We start from the raw sequence: 12,808 nt of genomic DNA, 5'->3' as shown, positions 1-12,808 counted from the left end.
GAGACAGAGAGAAAGAAGGAGTGAGAGATAGGGAGAGAGGGAGAGATACAGGGAGAGAGACACACGGAGACAGAGATACAGGGAGAGACACACGGAGACAGAGATACAGGGAGAGACACACGGAGACAGAGATACAGGGAGAGACACACGGAGACAGAGATACAGGGAGGGAGACACGGAGACAGAGATACAGGGAGAGAGACACGGAGACAGAGATACAGGGAGAGAGACACACGGAGACAGAGATACAGGGAGAGACACACGGAGACAGAGATACAGGGAGAGAGACACACGGAGACAGAGATACAGGGAGAGACACACGGAGACAGAGATACAGGGAGAGAGACACACGGAGACAGAGATACAGGGAGAGAGACACACGGAGACAGAGATACAGGGAGAGAGACACGGAGACAGAGATACAGGGAGAGACACACGGAGACAGAGATACAGGGAGAGAGACACGGAGACAGAGATACAGGGAGAGAGACACACGGAGACAGAGATACGGGGAGAGAGACACGGAGACAGAGATACAGGGAGAGAGACACGGAGACAGAGATACAGGGAGAGAGACACGGAGACAGAGATACAGGGAGAGACACACGGAGACAGAGATACAGGGAGAGACACACGGAGACAGAGATACAGGGAGAGACACACGGAGACAGAGATACAGGGAGAGAGACACACGGAGACAGAGATACAGGGAGAGACACACGGAGACAGAGATACAGGGAGAGACACACGGAGACAGAGATACAGGGAGAGACACACGGAGACAGAGATACAGGGAGAGAGACACGGAGACAGAGATACAGGGAGAGACACACGGAGACAGAGATACAGGGAGAGACACACGGAGACAGAGATACAGGGAGGGAGACACGGAGACAGAGATACAGGGAGAGAGACACGGAGACAGAGATACAGGGAGAGAGACACGGAGACAGAGATACAGGGAGAGACACACGGAGACAGAGATACAGGGAGGGAGACACGGAGACAGAGATACAGGGAGAGACACACGGAGACAGAGATACAGGGAGAGAGACACACGGAGACAGAGATACAGGGAGAGACACACGGAGACAGAGATACAGGGAGAGAGACACACGGAGACAGAGATACAGGGAGAGACACACGGAGACAGAGATACAGGGAGAGACACACGGAGACAGAGATACAGGGAGGGAGACACGGAGACAGAGATACAGGGAGAGAGACACGGAGACAGAGATACAGGGAGAGAGACACGGAGACAGAGATACAGGGAGAGACACACGGAGACAGAGATACAGGGAGGGAGACACGGAGACAGAGATACAGGGAGAGACACACGGAGACAGAGATACAGGGAGAGAGACACACGGAGACAGAGATACAGGGAGAGACACACGGAGACAGAGATACAGGGAGAGAGACACACGGAGACAGAGATACAGGGAGAGACACACGGAGACAGAGATACAGGGAGAGAGACACACGGAGACAGAGATACAGGGAGAGAGACACGGAGACAGAGATACAGGGAGAGAGACACACGGAGACAGAGATACAGGGAGAGAGACACACGGAGACAGAGATACAGGGAGAGAGACACGGAGACAGAGATACAGGGAGAGACACACGGAGACAGAGATACAGGGAGAGAGACACGGAGACAGAGATACAGGGAGAGAGACACACGGAGACAGAGATACGGGAGAGAGACACGGAGACAGAGATACAGGGAGAGAGACACACGGAGACAGAGATACAGGGAGAGACACACGGAGACAGAGATACAGGGAGAGACACACGGAGACAGAGATACAGGGAGAGAGACACGGAGACAGAGATACAGGGAGAGACACACGGAGACAGAGATACAGGGAGAGAGACACACGGAGACAGAGATACAGGGAGAGACACACGGAGACAGAGATACAGGGAGAGAGAGACACGGAGACAGAGATACAGGGAGAGAGACACACGGAGACAGAGATACAGGGAGAGAGACACGGAGACAGAGATACAGGGAGAGACACACGGAGACAGAGATACAGGGAGAGACACACGGAGACAGAGATACAGGGAGAGACACACGGAGACAGAGATACAGGGAGAGACACACGGAGACAGAGATACAGGGAGAGAGACACGGAGACAGAGATACAGGGAGAGAGACACGGAGACAGAGATACAGGGAGAGACACGGAGACAGAGATACAGGGAGAGACACACGGAGACAGAGATACAGGGAGAGAGACACGGAGACAGAGATACAGGGAGAGAGACACACGGAGACAGAGATACAGGGAGGGAGACACGGAGACAGAGATACAGGGAGAGAGACACGGAGACAGAGATACAGGGAGAGACACACGGAGACAGAGATACAGGGAGAGAGACACGGAGACAGAGATACAGGGAGAGACACACGGAGACAGAGATACAGGGAGAGAGACACGGAGACAGAGATACAGGGAGAGACACACGGAGACAGAGATACAGGGAGAGAGACACGGAGACAGAGATACAGGGAGAGAGACACGGAGACAGAGATACAGGGAGAGACACGGAGACAGAGATACAGGGAGAGACACACGGAGACAGAGATACAGGGAGAGAGACACGGAGACAGAGATACAGGGAGAGACACACGGAGACAGAGATACAGGGAGAGACACACGGAGACAGAGATACAGGGAGAGACACACGGAGACAGAGATACAGGGAGAGAGACACGGAGACAGAGATACAGGGAGAGACACACGGAGACAGAGATACAGGGAGAGACACACGGAGACAGAGATACAGGGAGAGAGACACGGAGACAGAGATACAGGGAGAGAGACACGGAGACAGAGATACAGGGAGAGACACACGGAGACAGAGATACAGGGAGAGAGACACGGAGACAGAGATACAGGGAGAGACACACGGAGACAGAGATACAGGGAGAGACACACGGAGACAGAGATACAGGGAGAGACACACGGAGACAGAGATACAGGGAGAGAGACACGGAGACAGAGATACAGGGAGAGAGACACGGAGACAGAGATACAGGGAGAGACACACGGAGACAGAGATACAGGGAGAGACACACGGAGACAGAGATACAGGGAGAGACACACGGAGACAGAGATACAGGGAGAGACACACGGAGACAGAGATACAGGGAGAGACACACGGAGACAGAGATACAGGGAGAGACACACGGAGACAGAGATACAGGGAGAGAGACACGGAGACAGAGATACAGGGAGAGAGACACACGGAGACAGAGATACAGGGAGAGAGAGACACGGAGACAGAGATACAGGGAGAGACACACGGAGACAGAGATACAGGGAGAGAGACACACGGAGACAGAGATACAGGGAGAGAGAGACACGGAGACAGAGATACAGGGAGAGACACACGGAGACAGAGATACAGGGAGAGAGACACGGAGACAGAGATACAGGGAGAGACACACGGAGACAGAGATACAGGGAGAGACACACGGAGACAGAGATACAGGGAGAGACACACGGAGACAGAGATACAGGGAGAGACACACGGAGACAGAGATACAGGGAGAGACACACGGAGACAGAGATACAGGGAGAGAGACACGGAGACAGAGATACAGGGAGAGACACACGGAGACAGAGATACAGGGAGAGACACACGGAGACAGAGATACAGGGAGAGACACACGGAGACAGAGATACAGGGAGAGACACACGGAGACAGAGATACAGGGAGAGACACACGGAGACAGAGATACAGGGAGAGAGACACACGGAGACAGAGATACAGGGAGAGACACACGGAGACAGAGATACAGGGAGAGAGACACGGAGACAGAGATACAGGGAGAGAGACACGGAGACAGAGATACAGGGAGAGACACACGGAGACAGAGATACAGGGAGAGACACACGGAGACAGAGATACAGGGAGAGACACACGGAGACAGAGATACAGGGAGAGACACACGGAGACAGAGATACAGGGAGAGACACACGGAGACAGAGATACAGGGAGAGACACACGGAGACAGAGATACAGGGAGAGACACACGGAGACAGAGATACAGGGAGAGACACACGGAGACAGAGATACAGGGAGAGACACACGGAGACAGAGATACAGGGAGAGACACACGGAGACAGAGATACAGGGAGAGAGAGACACGGAGACAGAGATACAGGGAGAGACACACGGAGACAGAGATACAGGGAGAGACACACGGAGACAGAGATACAGGGAGAGACACACGGAGACAGAGATACAGGGAGAGACACACGGAGACAGAGATACAGGGAGAGAGACACACGGAGACAGAGATACAGGGAGAGAGACACAGAGACAGAGATACAGGGAGAGAGACACGGAGACAGAGATACAGGGAGAGAGACACGGAGACAGAGATACAGGGAGAGAGACACACGGAGACAGAGATACAGGGAGAGACACACGGAGACAGAGATACAGGGAGAGACACACGGAGACAGAGATACAGGGAGAGACACACGGAGACAGAGATACAGGGAGAGAGACACAGAGACAGAGATACAGGGAGAGAGACACGGAGACAGAGATACAGGGAGAGACACACGGAGACAGAGATACAGGGAGAGAGACACGGAGACAGAGATACAGGGAGAGAGACACGGAGACAGAGATACAGGGAGAGACACACGGAGACAGAGATATAGGGAGAGACACACGGAGACAGAGATACAGGGAGAGAGACACACGGAGACAGAGATACAGGGAGAGACACACGGAGACAGAGATACAGGGAGAGAGAGACATGGAGACAGAGATACAGGGAGAGAGACACAGAGACAGAGATACAGGGAGAGAGACACAGAGACAGAGATACAGGGAGAGACACACGGAGACAGAGATACAGGGAGAGAGACACACGGAGACAGAGATACAGGGAGAGACACACGGAGACAGAGATACAGGGAGAGAGACACACGGAGACAGAGATACAGGGAGAGAGACACGGAGACAGAGATACAGGGAGAGACACACGGAGACAGAGATACAGGGAGAGAGACACACGGAGACAGAGATACAGGGAGAGAGACACACGGAGACAGAGATACAGGGAGGGAGACACACGGAGACAGAGATACAGGGAGAGACACACGGAGACAGAGATACAGGGAGAGAGACACACGGAGACAGAGATACAGGGAGAGAGACACGGAGACAGAGATACAGGGAGAGAGACACACGGAGACAGAGATACAGGGAGAGACACACGGAGACAGAGATACAGGGAGAGACACACGGAGACAGAGATACAGGGAGAGAGAGACACGGAGACAGAGATACAGGGAGGGAGACACGGAGACAGAGATACAGGGAGAGAGAGACACGGAGACAGAGATACAGGGAGAGAGACACGGAGACAGAGATACAGGGAGGGAGAGACACACGGAGACAGAGATACAGGGAGAGAGACACGGAGACAGAGATACAGGGAGAGACACACGGAGACAGAGATACAGGGAGAGAGAGACACGGAGACAGAGATACAGGGAGAGAGAGACACGGAGACAGAGATACAGGGAGAGAGACACGGAGACAGAGATACAGGGAGAGACACACGGAGACAGAGATACAGGGAGAGAGACACACGGAGACAGAGATACAGGGAGAGAGAGACACGGAGACAGAGATACAGGGAGAGAGAGACACGGAGACAGAGATACAGGGAGAGAGACACACGGAGACAGAGATACAGGGAGAGACACACGGAGACAGAGATACAGGGAGAGACACACGGAGACAGAGATACAGGGAGAGAGACACACGGAGACAGAGATACAGGGAGAGACACACGGAGACAGAGATACAGGGAGGGAGACACACGGAGACAGAGATACAGGGAGGGAGACACACGGAGACAGAGATACAGGGAGGGAGACACACGGAGACAGAGATACAGGGAGAGAGACACGGAGACAGAGATACAGGGAGAGAGACACACGGAGACAGAGATACAGGGAGAGAGAGACACGGAGACAGAGATACAGGGAGAGAGACACAGAGACAGAGATACAGGGAGAGACACACGGAGACAGAGATACAGGGAGAGAGACACGGAGACAGAGATACAGGGAGAGACACACGGAGACAGAGATACAGGGAGAGAGACACACGGAGACAGAGATACAGGGAGAGAGACACACGGAGACAGAGATACAGGGAGAGAGACACACGGAGACAGAGATACAGGGAGAGAGACACACGGAGACAGAGATACAGGGAGAGACACACGGAGACAGAGATACAGGGAGAGACACACGGAGACAGAGATACAGGGAGAGAGAGACACGGAGACAGAGATACAGGGAGAGACACACGGAGACAGAGATACAGGGAGAGAGAGACACGGAGACAGAGATACAGGGAGAGACACACGGAGACAGAGATACAGGGAGAGACACACGGAGACAGAGATACAGGGAGAGAGAGACACGGAGACAGAGATACAGGGAGAGAGAGACACGGAGACAGAGATACAGGGAGAGAGACACGGAGACAGAGATACAGGGAGAGACACACGGAGACAGAGATACAGGGAGAGAGAGACACGGAGACAGAGATACAGGGAGAGACACACGGAGACAGAGATACAGGGAGAGACACACGGAGACAGAGATACAGGGAGAGAGACACGGAGACAGAGATACAGGGAGAGAGACACGGAGACAGAGATACAGGGAGGGAGACACACGGAGACAGAGATACAGGGAGAGACACACGGAGACAGAGATACAGGGAGAGAGACACACGGAGACAGAGATACAGGGAGAGAGAGACACGGAGACAGAGATACAGGGAGAGAGACACGGAGACAGAGATACAGGGAGAGACACACGGAGACAGAGATACAGGGAGAGAGAGACACGGAGACAGAGATACAGGGAGAGACACACGGAGACAGAGATACAGGGAGAGAGAGACACGGAGACAGAGATACAGGGAGAGAGACACAGAGACAGAGATACAGGGAGAGAGACACAGAGACAGAGATACAGGGAGAGACACACGGAGACAGAGATACAGGGAGAGACACACGGAGACAGAGATACAGGGAGAGAGACACACGGAGACAGAGATACAGGGAGAGACACACGGAGACAGAGATACAGGGAGAGAGAGACACGGAGACAGAGATACAGGGAGAGAGACACAGAGACAGAGATACAGGGAGAGAGACACAGAGACAGAGATACAGGGAGAGACACACGGAGACAGAGATACAGGGAGGGAGACACACGGAGACAGAGATACAGGGAGAGACACACGGAGACAGAGATACAGGGAGAGAGACACACGGAGACAGAGATACAGGGAGAGAGACACGGAGACAGAGATACAGGGAGAGAGACACAGAGACAGAGATACAGGGAGAGAGACACACGGGACACACGGAGGGAGAACACCCCAGACTGCTCCTCCACCCCCCCCAGCTGGCATCAGACCCGCCCCACTCAGGCCGGGGGTCCACAGAGGAGAGGCCCCCCCCCCGTCCCTCACTGACTGCCCGACGGGTGGGGACATGAAGGGTCAGAAGCTGCATGTTCAGGACGCAGGGCTGGGGTAGGGGCTGCACTCCGGGCCCCACCTGTCCGGGAGACGCCCCTGCTTCACCCCCAGCTGTCCGTCGCCCCCAAGCGAGCTCTGTCCAGGTGCTGTCAGGGCTAAGGACTGTCCACCAGGGGCTGCAGGGCCAGGGCAGGGGGTGACACAGCCAGGCGGGGTGACACAGCCAGGTGGGGTGACACAGCCAGACGGGGTGACACAGCCGGGTGGGGTGACACAGCCAGATGGAGTGACACAGCCAGACGGGGTGACACAGCCGGGTGGGGTGACACAGCCGGGTGGGGTGACACAGCCAGATGGAGTGACACAGCCAGACGGGGTGACACAGCCGGGTGGGGTGACACAGCCGGGTGGGGTGACACAGCCGGATGGGGTGACACAGCCAGATGGGGTGACACAGCCAGATGGGGTGACACAGCCAGGCGGGGTGACACAACCAGACAGGGTGACACAGCCAGGCGGGGTGACACAGCCAGGCGGGGTAACACAGTCATTGGGGGAGGCCGGGGCGGGGTGAAGAGGGCCGGGTAGCCAGGGAGCTGGTGTAGGGGTGGGAGCTGTCCCCCCAGGGCAGTCTGGCTCTGTCCTACAGAGCAGGGGACCCCCGCCAGTGTGGGGTCCCGGGACCCCCGGGCTCTTGTCTAAGCAGGATGGGTGGCCCCCTCCCTCTGGCCTGGCCTGGGGGAACGCTATGGCCTGGGCTGTTCTGGGGAGCTCCGGGGTGCGGGATGGGCCTCACTGTCGTGTTCTCCGGCCTGTGGGCCCCCCGGGGGTCCCCGAGCTTCCTGGGTGCCGCCCAGGACCCAGAGTGGACAGCTGAGCAGGTCCTGACCCCGGCGGCTGGGCCGAGAGCCAGGACTCCAGTTTCAGGGGCTGCTCCCACCCCAGCCCTCCCCACACCTGGCCTGGCCACCAAGGAAGAGGAGCCCCACGGGGGCTGCGGGGCCAGTGTCTCTCGCCCACTCCCACACCCACACCGCGGAGCGGACAGGAGCCCTCCAAGCCGGTGGGCTGCCCACCACGGCCCCTCTCTGCTGTGCCTCCTGGTCCCCTATCCCTACCCACCCCCTCCCCCGGCCCAGGACCCTACCTCTTAGCCTGGGACCAGGCTCACAGGACCAGGGGCACTCAGCACTGCGGGGACACGAGGCCCTTCTGGGCCGGGCTGGGGTCACATGGCCCCGAGGAGTATTTTTAGTCCGTCTGCTGGGGAGGGAGGGGCAGGAGGGTGGGGCGGCCACCCAGGCCAGGTGACAGCGGGGACATTCCAGCACGCTGGGTCTGCCTGGGCACTGGACCAGCTGGGGTGGGGGGAAGCCCCCCAGTTCTGCTCCCTTGTGGGCGAGAGGACAAGGTGTAGGCCCCCAGGTGACTGTCCTGTCCCCCAGCCCCGCCAGGGCCTGGCAGCCCCCGCCTTCCTCTGGGTACTGAGAGAGACCCCGTGGTCCGGGGAGGGGACACCGCGGGGAGAGGCCGTGGTCAGCTGGGGCTTTCAGAGCCCTGGACCCTGCACCCAGTGGGGGCACACAGCTCGAGCTTCCCAGCCCCACCCTGGCACTGCCGGTGCCCACAGCTGCTCTGCTCCTTTCCTGAGACTCCATCCATCTTCAAATCCCGGGGACCAGGGCTGGAGGGGGCAGGTCCCGGGCGGGGGAAGGGGCAGCACCCGCCAGGCTGGGGCAGGGACCTTGGGTTCACTGCCACCCTCTGGCCTGGGCGTCAGGGCTGCCCTGGCATCTTCCTGCACAATAGCGGCCAGTAAAACCAGGTCACCTAAAGATACCACCACTGGCCCAGGCCACCCCACCCGGGGCCCCTGTAGCAGACTCCAGGCGGGGCTGAGCCCGGTGGAGTGGGGGCTGCAGGTTATGGGGTTGGGGGGGGCAGAATCCCACAACTCCTTTTATTAACATGTATTTTATTTGCTTTATTATTATTATTATTATTATTATTATTATTATTATTATTATTATTATTTGTCTCCAAGGTTATCGCTGGGACTCAGTGCTTGCACTGCAAACCCACTGCTCCTGGAAGCTGCTTTTTCCATTTTTGTTGCCCTTGTTATTGTTATTATTACTGTTGTTATTGCTGTCATCCTTGTTGGATAGGACAGAGAGAAATGGAGAGAGGAGGGGAAGACAGGAGAAGAGACAGACAGACAGACAGACACCTGCAGACCTGCTTCACCGCCTGTGAAGCGACTCCCCTGCAGGTGGGGAGCCGGGGGCTTGAACCGGGATCCTTAAGTCGGTCCTTGCGCTTTGCGCCACCTGTGCTTAACCCGCTGCGCTACAGCCCGACCCCCCGACTTAGTTTATTTTACTTTTTTAAATTTTTATTATCTTTATTTATTGGATAGAGACAGCCAGAAATTGAGAGGGAAGGGGGTGATAGAGAGGGAGAGACAGAGAGACACCTGCAGCCCTGCTTCACCACTCGCAAAGCTTTCCCCCTGCAGGTGGGGACGGGGGGCTCGAACCCAGGTCCTTGCCCGATGTAATAACGTGCGCTCAACCAGGTGGGCCACCACCCGGCCCCCTGATTTCCTTTTATTTTACTGAGAGAAAGAGAGTGAGACCCAGGCCCTGCTGAGCTCTGGCTGATGGCGGAGCTGGGGCTGGAACCTGGGGCCTCAGCGCCTCAGCGCCTCAGGCAGGGGAGTGTGTGCTGCCTGCCCACCCTTCCTGCTCCTCTTTATTATTTATCTCAAAGTTATCTTCAGGGGCTGCGCAGTGGCACACCTGGTAAGTGCACGTAGTGCTATGCGGAAGGACCTACACAAGGATCTTGGTTCGAGTCCCAGCTCGTCACCTGCAGGGGAAGCTTCATGAACTCTCCCATTCCTCTCAATTTCTCTCTGTCCAGTCAAATAAAATAGAAAGGAGAAGAAAGGGGGTCGGGCGGTGGCGCAGCGGGTTAAGCGCAGGTGGCACAAAGCACAAGGACCGGCATAAGGATCCCGGTTCGAGCCCCCGGCTCCCCACCTGCAGGGGAGTCGCTTCCCAGGCGGTGAAGCAGGTCTGCAGGTGTCTGTCTTTCTCTCCCCCTCTCTGCCTTCCCCTCCTCTCTCCGTTTCTCTCTGTCCTGTCCAACAACGACATCAATAACAACAACAATAATAACCACAACAACAATGAAAAACAAGGGCAACAAAAGGGAAAATAAATAAATATTTAAAAAAATAAATTAAATAAGGAGAAGAAAAAAAAAAACAGGCTGCCAGGAGTTATGGGTTTGCACTGCAGAGACAACCTTGGGGGCAGACAACAAATAAATAAATTTTTAAAAATGGCCGGCAAGGCCGGTGTGGTTCACTGACAGCGCTTTGCTCTGCAGCATGTAGGACCTGGGTTCAAGCCCGGCCTTGGGGAAGCTTGGGACTGTGTCTTCTCTCCCCCATCTCTCTCTCCCTCTCCCCTTCCTCTCCTCCTACTCCTTGTCTTCCTGTCCCTCTCCCTCTCTCTCTCTCTCCCCTTCCTCTCCCTCTCTCTCTCTCTCCCCTTCCTCTCCCTCTCTCTCTCTCCCCTTCCTCTCCCTCTCATCTCTCCCCTTCCTCTCCCTCTCATCTCTCCCCTTCCTCTCCCTCTCATCTCTCCCCTTCCTCTCCCTCTCATCTCTCTCCCCTTCCTCTCCCTCTCATCTCTCTCTCCCCTTCCTCTCCCTCTCATCTCTCCCCTTCCTCTCCCTCTCATCTCTCCCCTTCCTCTCCCTCTCATCTCTCCCCTTCCTCTCCCTCTCATCTCTCCCTTCCTCTCCCTCTCATCTCTCCCCTTCCTCTCCCTCTCATCTCTCCCCTTCCTCTCCCTCTCATCTCTCTCCCTTCCTCTCCCTCTCATCTCTCTCCTTCCTCTCCCTCTCATCTCTCCCCTTCCTCTCCCTCTCATCTCTCCCCCTTCCTCTCCCTCTCATCTCTCTTCCTTCCTCTCCCTCTCATCTCTCTCCCCTTCCTCTCCCTCTCATCTCTCCCCTTCCTCTCCCTCTCATCTCTCTCCCTTCCTCTCCCTCTCATCTCTCCCCTTCCTCTCCCTCTCATCTCTCTCTCCTTCCTCTCCCTCTCATCTCTCCCCTTCCTCTCCCTCTCATCTCTCCCTTCCTCTCCCTCTCATCTCTCCCCTTCCTCTCCCTCTCATCTCTCTCTCCTTCCTCTCCCTCTCATCTCTCTCCCCTTCCTCTCCCTCTCATCTCTCCCCCTCCTCTCCCTCTCATCTCTCCCCTTCCTCTCCCTCTCATCTCTCCCCTTCCTCTCCCTCTCATCTCTCCCCTTCCTCTCCCTCTCATCTCTCTCCCTTCCTCTCCCTCTCATCTCTCTCCCTTCCTCTCCCTCTCATCTCTCCCCTTCCTCTCCCTCTCATCTCTCCCCTTCCTCTCCCTCTCATCTCTCCCCTTCCTCTCCCTCTCATCTCTCCCCTTCCTCTCCCTCTCATCTCTATCTCCTTCCTCTCCCTCTCATCTCTCCCCTTCCTCTCCCTCTCATCTCTCCCTTCCTCTCCCTCTCATCTCTCTCTCCTTCCTCTCCCTCTCATCTCTCTCCCTTCCTCTCCCTCACATCTCTCTCCCTTCCTCTCCCTCTCATCTCTCTCCTTCCTCTCCCTCTCATCTCTCTCCCCTTCCTCTCCCTCTCATCTCTCCCCTTCCTCTCCCTCTCATCTCTCTCTCCTTCCTCTCCCTCTCATCTCTCCCCTTCCTCTCCCTCTCATCTCTCCCTTCCTCTCCCTCTCATCTCTCCCCTTCCTCTCCCTCTCATCTCTCCCCTTCCTCTCCCTCTCATCTCTCCCCTTCCTCTCCCTCTCATCTCTCCCCTTCCTCTCCCTCTCATCTCTCCCCTTCCTCTCCCTCTCATCTCTCTCCCTTCCTCTCCCTCACATCTCTCTCCCTTCCTCTCCCTCTCATCTCTCTCCTTCCTCTCCCTCTCATCTCTCTCCCCTTCCTCTCCCTCTCATCTCTCCCCTTCCTCTCCCTCTCATCTCTCTCTCCTTCCTCTCCCTCTCATCTCTCCCCTTCCTCTCCCTCTCATCTCTCTCCTTCCTCTCCCTCTCATCTCTCCCCTTCCTCTCCCTCTCATCTCTCCCTTCCTCTCCCTCTCATCTCTCTCTCCTTCCTCTCCCTCTCATCTCTCTCTCCTTCCTCTCCCTCTCATCTCTCTCCCTTCCTCTCCCTCTCATCTCTCTCCTTCCTCTCCCTCTCATCTCTCCCCTTC

Source organism: Erinaceus europaeus, chromosome 7 (genome assembly GCF_950295315.1).
Source record: "Erinaceus europaeus chromosome 7, mEriEur2.1, whole genome shotgun sequence".
Classification (NCBI taxonomy): Eukaryota; Metazoa; Chordata; class Mammalia; order Eulipotyphla; family Erinaceidae; genus Erinaceus; species Erinaceus europaeus.
This window is presented reverse-complemented; position numbering follows the sequence as displayed.